This window comes from Saccopteryx bilineata, chromosome 5, assembly GCF_036850765.1.
Source record: "Saccopteryx bilineata isolate mSacBil1 chromosome 5, mSacBil1_pri_phased_curated, whole genome shotgun sequence".
Classification (NCBI taxonomy): Eukaryota; Metazoa; Chordata; class Mammalia; order Chiroptera; family Emballonuridae; genus Saccopteryx; species Saccopteryx bilineata.
Window position 1 is genome coordinate 198,122,490 of NC_089494.1, and position 12,398 is coordinate 198,134,887.

Below are 12,398 nucleotides of genomic sequence, written 5' to 3' on the forward strand. Positions count from 1 at the left end.
AAAAAATAAAATACCTAGGAATAAACATAACAAAAAATGTAAAGGACCTATATAATGAAAACTACAAAGCATTGTTAAGGGAAATCGTAAAAGATACAATGAGATGGAAGAATATTCCTTGTTCTTGGTTAGGAAGAATAAATATAATCAAGATGACCATATTACCCCAAGCAATATACAAATTTAATGCAATTCCCATCAAAATTCCAATGACATTTTTTAAAGAAATGGAGCAAAAAATTATCAGATTTATATGGAACTATAAAAAACCCTGAATAGCCAAAGCAATCCTAAAGAAAAAGAATGAAGCTGGGGGCATTACAATATCTGACTTCAAATATATTATAAGGCCACGATAATCAAACAGCATGGTATTGGCAGAAAAATAGACACTCAGACCAATGGAACAAAATGGAAAACCCAGAAATAAAACCACATATATATATAGTCAAATAATTTTTGATAAAGGGGCCAACAACACACAATGGAGAAAAGAAAGCCTCTTCAATAAATGGTGTTGGGAAAACTGGAAAGCCACATGCAAAAGAATGAAACTGGACTATAGTTTGTCCCCCGGTACTAAAATTAACTCAAAATGGATCAAAGATCTAAACATAAGACCTGAAACAATTAAGTACATAGAAGAAGACATAGGTACTAAACTGATAGATCTGGGTTTTAAAGAGCATTTTATGAATTTGACTCCAAAGGCAAGAGAAGTGAAAGCAAAAATTAATGAATGGGACTACATCAGACTAAGAAGTTTTTGCTCAGCAAAAAAAACTGATAACAAAATAAACAGCCAACTAAATGGGAAATGATATTTTCAAGCAACAGCTCAGATAAGGGCCTAATATCCAAAATATACAAAGAATTCATAAAACTCAACAACAAACAAACAATCCAATAAAAAAATGGGAAGAGGACATGAACAGACACTTCTCCCAGGAAGAAATACAAATGGCCAACAGATATATGAAAAGATGCTCAGCTTCATTAGTTATTAGAGAAATGCAAATCAAAACGGCAATGAGATACCACCTCATACCTGTTAGATTAGCTATTATTTTATTTTTTATTTTTTCCATTTTTCTGAAGCTGGAAACGGGGAGAGACAGTCAGACAGACTTCCGCATGCGCCCAACCGCGATCCACCCGGCACGCCCACCATGGGGCGACGCTCTGCCCACCAGGGGGCGATGCTCTGCCCATCCTGGGCGTCACCATGTTGCGACCAGAGCCACTCCAGCGCCTGAGGCAGAGGCCACAGAGCCATCCCCAGCGCCCGGGCCATCTTTGCTCCAATGGAGCCTTGGCTGCGGGAGGGGAAGAGAGAGACAGAGAAGAAAGCACGGCAGAGGGTGGAGAAGCAAATGGGCGCTTCTCCTGTGTGCCCTGGCCGGGAATCGAAACCGGGTCCTCCGCACTCTAGGCCGACGCTCTACCGCTGAGCCAACCGGCCAGGGCAGATTAGCTATTATTAACAAGACAGGTAATAGCAAATGTTGGAGAGGCTGTGGAGAAAAGGAACCCTCATACACTGTTGGTGGGAATGTAAAGTAGTACAACCATTATGGAAGAAAGTATGGTGGTTCCTCAAAAAACTGAAAATAGAACTACCTTATGACACAGCAATCCCTCTACTGGGTATATACCCCAAAAACTCAGAAACATTGATACGTAAAGACACATGCAGCCCCATGTTCATTGCAGCATTCTTCACAGTGGCCAGGACATGGAAACAACCAAAAAGCCCATCAATAGATGACTGGATAAAGAAGATGTGGCACATATACACTATAGAATACTACTCAGCCATAAGAAATGATGACATCAGATCATTTACAGCAAAATGGTGGGATCTTTTCTTTTTAATTTATTTTATTTTTTATTCATTTTTTAGAGAGGAGAGGGGGAGGGGGGGGAGAGACAGAGAGAGAGAAGTGGGGGAGGAGCTGGAAGCATCAACTCCCATATGTGCCTTGACCAGGCAAGCCCAGGGTTTCGAACCGGCGACCTCAACATTTCCAGGTCGATACTTTATCCACTGCGCCACCACAGGTCAGGCCAAATGGTGGGATCTTGATAACATTATACAAAGTGAAATAAGTAAATCAGAAAAAACCAGGAACTGCATTATTCCATATGTAGGTGGGACATAAAAGTGAGACTAAGAGACATTGATAAGAGTGTGGTGGTTATGCGGGGAGGGGGGAGAGGGAGAGGGAAAGGGGGAGGGGGAGGGGCACAAAGAAAACTAGATAGAAGGTGACAGAGGACAATCTGACTTTGGGTGATGGGTATGCAACATAATTGAATGACAAGATAACCTGGACATGTTATCTTTGAATATATGTATCTTGATTTATTGATGTCACCCCATTAAAAAAATAAAATTATTAAAAAAAAACAATTCAATGAACAGAAAGAATACTTTATCAAGGAAATTGAAAGTATGAAAATGAATCAAACAGATGAAAAACTCAATTTGTGAACTGAAAAATGAGGTAACAAGCTTAGCCAATAGAACAGGCCAGATAGAGGAGAGAATTAGTAACATAGAAGACAGGCAACTACAGGTACTACAGAGAGAAGAGGAGAGAAACTCACAACTTTAAAAAAACTGAGATAGCCCTACAGGAATTGTCTGACTCCATCAGAAAAAGCAACATAAGAATAATGGATATATTAGAAGGAGAAGAGAGAGAAAATGGAATGAAGAACATATTCAAACAAATAATAGATGAGAACTTCCCAAGCCTGTGGAAAGAACTAAAGCCTCAAATTCAAGAAGCAAACAGAACACCGAGTTATCTTAACCCTAACAAACCTACTCCAAGGCACATCATAATAAAATTGGCACCAACCAGTGGCAAAGAAAAAATTCTGAAGGCAGCCAAGGAAAAGAAGAATACAACATATAAAGGAAGGCCCATTAGATTATCAACAGATATCTCTGCAGAAACTCTACAAGCTAGAAGAGAGTGGACCCCAATATTTAAAGTTCTGAAAGAGAGGAACTTCCAGGTAAGAATACTATACCCATCAAAGCTATCCTTCAAATACAAAGGAGAAATAAAAACATTCACAGATACAGAAAAGATGATGGAATTTATCACCAGAAATGCCCCAGACACAAAAAACAAACAAAACAAAACTACAAGTAAAAGCTTCATCAAGATTGCAATAAAAACATGATTTATCTGTGACAAAGAGACAAAAAAGGGGAGAGGATAAAGATTAACAGTAGCAAGAAAGGATGGAGGGTAGAAGCACTCATGAGATAATGTACTACAATGAACATGATATGTATGTTTTCCATTACTTAATGGAAAACATCCTTGAAAAAATCAACACAGAAGTACATGGCTTGAAAAAAGAAGTAACAGAGAAAAGAAGTATGGATTACAACCAAACAAATGATAGAAAAATAAAAGAGAAGAACAAACAAGATACAAAACTATCAGAAAGCAATATATAAAATGGCAATAGGAAACCCTCAAATTTCAATAATTACACTAAATGTAAATGGATTGAACTCATCAATAAAAAAACACAGAGTAGCAAAATGGATTAAAAAGAAAATCTAACTGTATGCTGCCTATAAGAAACACATCTAAGCTACAAGGATAAAAACAAATTTAAAGTGAAAGGTTGGAAAACAATACTTCAAGAAAATAACATCCAAAAAAAAGCAGGTGTAGCAATACTCATATGTAATAATGCTGACTACAAGACAGCAAAGGTAAACAGAGAAAAAATGGTCATTTCATAATGATAAAGGGGACATTGAATCCAGAAGACATAACACTTTTTAATGTATATGCTACAAACCAAGGAGCACCAAAATATATAAGACAGCTATTGACTGACTTAAAAACAAAAACTGACAAAAATACAATCACTCTTGAAGACCTCAATACACCACTGATGGCTCTAGATCATTCATCCAAACAGAAAATCAATAAAGAAATATTGGCCTTAAATGAAACACTAGAACAATTGGATATGATAGATATCTACAGGACATTTCATCCCAAAGTGCCAGAGTATACATTTTTCTCTAGTGTACATGGAACATTTTCAAGAATTGACCATATGTTGGGCCACAAAAATAACATCAACAAATTCAGAAAGATTGAAATTATACCAAGCATATTTTCTGATCATAAAACCTTGAAACTAGAATTCAACTACAAAAAAGAGGTAAAAAAAAAACCCACAAAGATGTGGAAACTAAACAACATACTTTTAAAAAATGAGTGGGTCAAAGAAGAAATAAGCACAGAGATCAAAAGATACATACAGGCAAATGAATATAACAATACAACATATCAGAATCTCTGGTTTGCAGCAAAAGCAGTAATAAGAGGGAAGTTCATATCACTAAAGGCCTCTATGAACAAACAAGAGAGAGCCCAAGCAAACCACTTAACTTCACATCATAAGGAACTAGAAAAAGAAGAACAAAGACAACCCAAAACCAGCAGAAGAAAGGAGATAATAAAAATCAGAGCAGAAGTAAACAAAACAGAGAACAGAAAAAGTATAGAAAAAATTAATAAAACAAGGAGCTGGTTCTTTGAAAAGATCAACAAAATTGACAAACCCTTGGCAAAACTTGCCAAGGAAAAAAGAGAAAGGACTCATACAAACAAAATCCAAAATGAAAGGGGAGAATCACCACAGATATCATAGATATACAAAGAATTATTATAGAATACTACAAAAAAACTGTATGCCACCAAATTTAACAATATAGAAGAAATGGATAAATTCCTAGAACAATACAATCTTCCTAGACTGAGTCATGAAGAAAAAGAAAGCCTAAACAGACCCATAAGCAGGGAAGAAATAAAAACAACAATTAAAAACCTCCCCAAAAATAATAGTCCAGGACCAGACGGTTATACTAGTGAATTCTATCAAACATTCAAAGAAGATTTGGTTCCTATTCTACTCAAAGTCTTCCAAAAAATTGAAGAAGAAGCAATACTACCAAACACATTTTATGAGGTCAACATAACCCTCATACCGAAACCTGGCAAGGACAACATAAAAATAGAAAACTACAGACCAATATCTCTAACAAATACAGATGCTAAAATACTAAACAAAATACTAGCAAATCGAATACAACAACACATTAAAAAAATAATTTATCATCATCAAGTGGGATTCATCCCAGAAGCACAAGGATGGTTCAACATACATAAAACAGTTAACATAATACACCATATAAAAAAACAAAAACAAAGAAAAAAGCCACATAATCTTATTAATAGATGCAGAAAAGGCATTCGATAAAATACATCATTTTATGTTTAAAACACTTAACAAAATGGGTATAGAAGGAAAATATCTCAACATAATAAAGGCCATCTATGATAAACCATCAGCTAACATCATATTAAATGGTATAAAACTGAGGACTTTCCCCCTTAAATCAAGAACACGACAGGGGTGTCCACTCTCTCCACTCTTATTTAATGTGGTGCTGGAAGTTCTAGCCAGAGCAATCAGACAAGACAAAGAAATAAAAGGCATTCATATTGGGAAAGAAGAAGTAAAGGTTTCACTTTTTGCAGATGATATGATCCTGTACATTGAAAACCCCAAAGACTCCACAAAAAGACTACTAGAAACAATAAACCAATACAGTAAGGTCACAGGATACAAAATTAACATATAAAATTTCATTGCCTTCCTATATGCCAACAATGAAACCTCAGAAAATGAGCTCAAAAAAACAATATTCTTCATGGTTGCAACAAAAAAAGATAAAATACCTAGGAATAATCATAACAAAGAATGTAAAGGACCTATATAATGAAAACTACAAAGCATTGTTAAGGGAAATCAAAAAAGATATAATGAAATGGAAAAATATTCCTTGTTCTTGGATAGAAAGAATAAATATAGTCAAAATGACTATATTACCCAAAGTGTTATTCAAATTTAATACAATTCCTATCAAAATTCCAATGTTGTTTTTTAAAGAAATGAAAAAAAAACATCAGGTTTATATGGAACTATAAAAAAACCCCAATAGCCAAAGCAGTCCTAAGGAAAAAGAACAAAGATGGAGGCATTACAACACCTGACTTCAAATTATATTATAGAGCATGGTATTGGCAGAAAAATAGACACTCAGACCAATGGAACAGAATAGAAAGCCCAGAAATAAAACTGAATGTATATGGTCAAATAATTTTTGATAAAGGGCTGACAACACACAATGGAGAAAAGAAAGCCTCTTCAACAAATGGTGCTGGGAAAACTGGAAAACCTCATGCAAAAGAATGAAACTCGACTACAGTTTGTCCCCTTGTACTAAAATTAATTCAAAATGGATCAAAGACCTAAATATAAGACCCAAAACAATAAATTACATAGAAGAATACATAGGTACTAAACTCATGGACCTTGGTTACAAAGAACAGTTTATAAATTGGACTCCAAAGGCAAGAGAAGTGAAGGCAAAGATAAATGAATGGGACTACATCAAACTACGAAGTTTTTGCTCAGCAAAAGAAACTGACAACAAAACAGTCAACTAAATGGGAGATGATATTTTCAAACAACAGCATAAATAAGGGCCTAATATCCAAAATATACAAAGAACTCATAAAACTCAATAACCAACAAACAAACAATCCAATAAAAAATGGGAAGAGGACATGAACAGACACTTCTCCCAGGAAGAAATACAAATGGCCAACAGATATATGAAAAGATGTTCATCTTCATTAGCTACTAGAGAAATACAAATCAAAACTACAATGAGATACCACCTCACTCCTATTAGACTAGCTATTATCAACAAGACAGGGGATAACAAATGTTGGAGAGGTTGTGGAGAAAAAGGAACCTTCATCCACTGTTGGTGGGAATATAAAGTAGTATAACCACTATGGAAGAAAGTATGGTGTTCCTCAAAATATTAAAAATAGAACTACCTTATGACCCAGCAATCCCTCTACTGGGAATATACCCCCATAACTCAAAAACCCTGGTACATAAAATACATACAGCCCTATGTTCATTGCAGCATTGTTCACAGTGGCCAAGACATGGAAACAACCAAAGAGCCCTTCAATAGATGGCTGGATAAAGAAAATGCAGTACACTGTGGAATACTTCTCAGCCATAAGAAATGATGACATCAGATCATTTACAACAACATGGATAGACCTTGATAACATTATATTGAGTGAAATAAGTAAATCAGAAAAAACTAAGAACTATATGATTCCATACATAGGAGGGACATAAAAATGAGACTCAGGGACATGGACAAGAGTGTGGTGGTTATTGGGGGTGGGGAGGGGAAGGGAGGGGGTTGGAGGAGGGGAGGGGCACAAAGAAAACCAGATAGAAGGTGATGGAATACTATATGACTTTGGGTGATGGGTATGCAACATAATCAAATGTCAAAATAACCTGGAGATGTTTTCTCTGAACCTATGTACCCTGATTGATTAATGTCACCCCATTAAAATTAATTTAAAAAAAGAAAAATAATATATGAAGACTTTTGAAGCATAATCATAAATTGACTTCTAAGATACTACCATCACATTTCTACAAGCAATGTATAAGAACCACTTTCTGCCTGACCAGGCAGTGGTGCAGTGAATAGAGTGTCTGACTGGAATGCAGAGGACCCAGGTTCGAGACCCCGAGGTCACTAGCTTGAGCATGTGCTCATCTGGTTTGAGCAAAGCTCACCAGCTTGGACCCAAGGTCTCTGGCTTGAGCAAGGGGTTACTCAGTCTGCTGTAGCCCCACAGTCAAGGCACATATGAGAAAGCAATCAATGAACAACTAAGGTGTCACAATGAAAAACTGATGATTGATGCTTCTCATCTCTTTTCGTTCCTGTCTGTCTGTCTCTATCTATCCCTCTCTCTGACTCTCTCTCTCTGTCTCTGTAAAAAAAAAAAAAAAAGAAAAAAAAAAAAAGAACCACGTTCTAAAGTGGTTCTGGGGTCACATTTCATCACTACCTAATATTATGTTAAATATTTATTAGTTTTTGGATATACAATAAAATTTTATTTTTTATTTGGTGTTCCTTTGGTCACTATGGAGATTGAACATTTTTAACTATGTTTTTAATCATAATTATTTATCTGTTTGTATGTGCATGAATGTTTGCTCATATCTTTAGCATTTTTATGCTAATAGAGTATTCCTCTTCATTAAATTGCCAGTTTTCTTTATATACTTGGGATAATAATGCTTTCTTCAACTCCCTTCCCCCCCAAAAAAACTATCTGAGATGATTGTGTATCGGTATTCCTATAATACATTCTCAGCTACTTCTAATCAGTACAACTAATTTCCAGGGAACAATTTCCATGTAAAGAATTATTTATAGTACTTAAGAAAGAGCCTCACAGATATAAATATTTAAAATGAGGAAATATGTAAAGCTATTAGTATCTTGTCTAAGATCACATAGCTATAGAATAACAGAGCCAATGCTTTTATTGCTATTAGAAACAAGAAAGACATCCTTGGAAATTATACCTTATCTAAAGGAAGTAAACATTCCCAGTCTTTCTACAGAACTAAAATAAGTTTTTATTCATTCCAATGTCTCATCTAATGAAGTTCACATTGTTTATATTTGAAAACTATGCTTGTTAAAAGCAGCCCCCAAAATCCCTTAATTTGTGAGTTTTTAGAACAAGGGGTTACATGTGCAAATAACTGAAATGTGGGAACTGCTTTTAACCTGGCATCCATATTTGAATTACAGTATAAAGAAGCATATGTGCCAACTGTCCCTGTTAAGATGGGAGAAACTAAAACAGAAAAATATCCTAAATATTGAGAAACCTGGCAAAGACTCCTAGTAAGTCATAAACAATTAGTGTGAATATTGTCAATGATTCGTAAACACTAAAGGCTTGGGAGTAGAATTCCAGATGGAGAAATAAGTGGAAAAAAGAAAAACTGGCACAACCATAAATGATAACTATGTTCAAGAGATGGAATCTTGCCCAAGAATTAAGGATTGGCACATAGCACTCATAACAGTTTGGAGGTGTCTCTCGAGATACGTACCATAAGAGAAATTACATCAGCTAAAACTTGGGACTAGGCACCAAAGCACATGGAATAACTAAAGGTTAAAAAGGAAATCCTCACAAAAGGAAAACTGTAAAAGTATCTCTCAGAAAAAATATTTTCTACCATACAAGTCATTGGTGCCCATGGCCCTTCCTTGAAAGGAAAGAAAGGAAGAAGGAAAGGAAGGAAGGAAGGAAGGAAGGAAGGAAGGAAGGAAGGAAGGAAGGAAGGAAGGAAGGAAGGAAGGAAGGAAGGGAGGGAGGGAGGGAGGGAGGGAGGGAGGGAGGGAGGGAGGGAGGGAGGGAGGAAGGGAGGAAGGGAGGAAGGGAGGAAGAAGCACAACATAAACATAAGAGCACTGGGTTTATTTTAATAGGCTCTTTTTCTGTACTGAGCAACTCAGTTAAATAGATACCAGTGGAAAAAACTTAAGACTGAGGGCCCAAATCTCAATGTAACAACTCACAGTGTGATAAGATCAAATATAACTTAATAAAAGAAGCCAAGAAATGCAACAGATATTATAAAGACAATATCTAATGCCATGAGTGGTTTTAAGACATTTAAAAGAAAATGCCAATCAACAATGAGACATCTATTCCATAAAATAAAGAAATAGGCAATTTTTTAAAACTTTTATAATAAATTAATATGCTTAGTATCATTCTACTAATTCTGAGAAACAAAATAAATTTATAAAATAATCAGTTTTCTTATTTCTGCATATACAAACTGTTAGATTTAAGGGTATTTTTCTAACAATTTTAAATGTCCGGTTTACACTAGAAATCAGTACCTTAAAGGCAACGGCTCTTTTTCACCTCTGCATTCCCACGTAGCTGGGACAGTATCTGACAGAGCTGGCACTCAGTTAACGTTTGTTAAATAAGTAACTGAATCCATTGTGATAAAGAAATTTTATCTCATCTAAAAAGATATAGTGTTCATTACACTAGTTCAATTTCATAAAGCATTTTCCCAGATACGGTTCAGTTTTCACTAACTTGTGACAAGGTACCCAAAAATCCATATCCAGTACAAGATTTCATTATTTGTAAACATCTAGTAAGGACTTCCTTGTATCAAGCCCAAGCACTCTTTTAGGCTCATGAAATTAGGAAAAGAAAACTTTAGATGGGATTTAGGTAGTTGCTGCTTCCAGAACTCACATTCTAGTGTAGGTGACAGAACAAAAAGAGGGGGAGGAGGAGTGAATGAAGAAGGAAGAAAAGAAGAAGAAAGAGGAAAAAGGAGAAAGAGAAATTGGAGGAGAAACATTCCAAGCACTGTTCTCAATGTGTTAGTGAATTCATTTTATCCTTGAAATAATCCTATGAGATAGATTACTATGATAATTCCATTTTACAGATCAACAAACTGAAAGGGAGAGAACTTGCCCAAGAATGAATAATAATAGTTAAACCAAAGGTAATATTTACAACCAGAGGTCATACTGCTATACTACTTCTCAAACACCTGACGAAAGAGTATGGTAAGTGTAACAAAAGAGGCATTGAATGCTTGAAAGCTTAAAAAAGTACCATAAGCCTGAACCAAAGGATCAAAGAAGACCTCCCAGAAAAGGTAACATCTGTTCTTAGCCTTGAAAAATGCATCAGGTTAGCCAGACAAACAGGGAATTTGGAGAAGGGATGCAGGTTGTAACATGCAATAAAAGGCAAAGCATCAGTTTATAAAGCGGAAATGAAGGCAAACTCTCCCTTTTTCCTTACCACCCAAAAATACATATGTAAAGCCAGTAGCCACGGCCACCATCACAGCCACCTGGCCCATGCAGGTTCGCATTTGATTTAGATAGACGATAATGAAACAATGGAGCCAAGAACTGGTGAGCTATCATCTTTATCCTAGCTTGCACCCAGCGGGCAAGAAATACACACAGTGGGAAAACACTTCCCTTTCTATTTAGGACTCCCAAAGCCACTGACTTATCCGAGTTTCCTAGAATCAAAGTTTTCTACCTCACCAGCCTTGTTCACCTCTATTCCCCATCTCCTTCTCCCTGCACAAACTCTGTACAAACTGGCTTCTCCTTCAGCACTCTGCCATCTTGGCTGCTTCTCCCCTCCTCCATGGCCTTTCTCTGCTCTCCTCTCTAATGTTAATCTCAGGAACCAAGAGAGAGCAAGCTCCTGGTCTGCCCCATTTTATAGTGTAGAAATCAAAACCTTTAATCCAATATACAAACAAGGAAGTCTCTGATACAAAGTCACTTATCTGAGGCATAATGGGATTCCTCATAAGAGTGCACCACCCCCTATCATGCAATCAGTCAAGGGTGTGGGGAAAAGTTTTAGTCTTAAAAGTAAGCCTTAGGGAGGAAGGAGAGGGAGGGGCACAAAGAAAACCAGATAGAAGGTGACGGAAGACATTTTGACTTTGGGTGAGTGGTATGCAACATAATCAAATGTCAGAATAATCTGGAGATGTTTTCTCTGAACATATGTACCCTGATTTATCAATGTACCATTAAAATTAATTTAAAAAAAGTCAAAACCATAATATCTTAAAAAAGAAACTAAGCCTTAGGCTATAAGGACCCTGCCTGCTTACAGCCTGTGCCCCACACCCAATGAAAACTATAAGCGAGCAAACCTATATATCATATTTACAAACTTATTTGACCAACAACATACAAATCTCATGTTCCCTCTAATTTAGGACACTAATAATTATTTCGATTTTTCACTATAAAATTTAGAAAGAAAAATGTACATCTTTGAATCAATGACACTCAACATGCAGGCTTCTGTTCACAGTCTAACTTCACAGAAGTTTGGGAGCTTCCTGCGTTCCAGGCATATGGACATAAGAGGAAAGTTTTAATGGAAAGACTATTATGTCTCATTTTTATATTTTACTTACCTAATTGTACTTACCCCTGTTTAAAAATAATCTGAGTAAGTTTATCAAAATATCTGCCATTTACAATTTTTTTAAAATAGAAAGTAGGATAAAGATAGAATAAAGATTTGTTACAAGTAAAAGTGGGACACAAATTTGGCTCTGAGATTATTAGTGATTGACTTAGAAAGGGTAACACAATTAGTTAATCAACACACAGTTTTTCTTACATGTAAATAAGCAGTAACTGTCAAGAAGCAAAGTTATCCTTCCCTAATAAGTCTTGTAGTTTCTCCCTTGATTTCTTATTAAGAATACATATTAAACCACATGATTTCACTCATATGTGGGATAAAAAAAAAAGAAAGCAACAAATAAGCAAACTCATAAACAGATGACAAAAGGGTGGTTATCAGAGAAAGCTGGGTTTGGGGGAAGATGAAGAGGGTAAA

The 12,398-nt window shown here is 35.9% G+C and overlaps 1 protein-coding gene and 1 non-coding gene across 2 annotated transcripts in view; both read right to left on the reverse strand.

Moving 5' to 3' along the window:
• Positions 1 to 12,398, reverse strand: part of ARHGAP24 (Rho GTPase activating protein 24) — an 881,345-nt gene that overhangs the window by 815,666 nt on the left and 53,281 nt on the right. The gene's annotated exons all lie outside the window — the stretch shown is intronic.
• Positions 1,392 to 1,467, reverse strand: TRNAS-AGA (transfer RNA serine (anticodon AGA)). The gene has a single exon. It is a non-coding gene; the product is annotated as a tRNA-Ser (tRNA).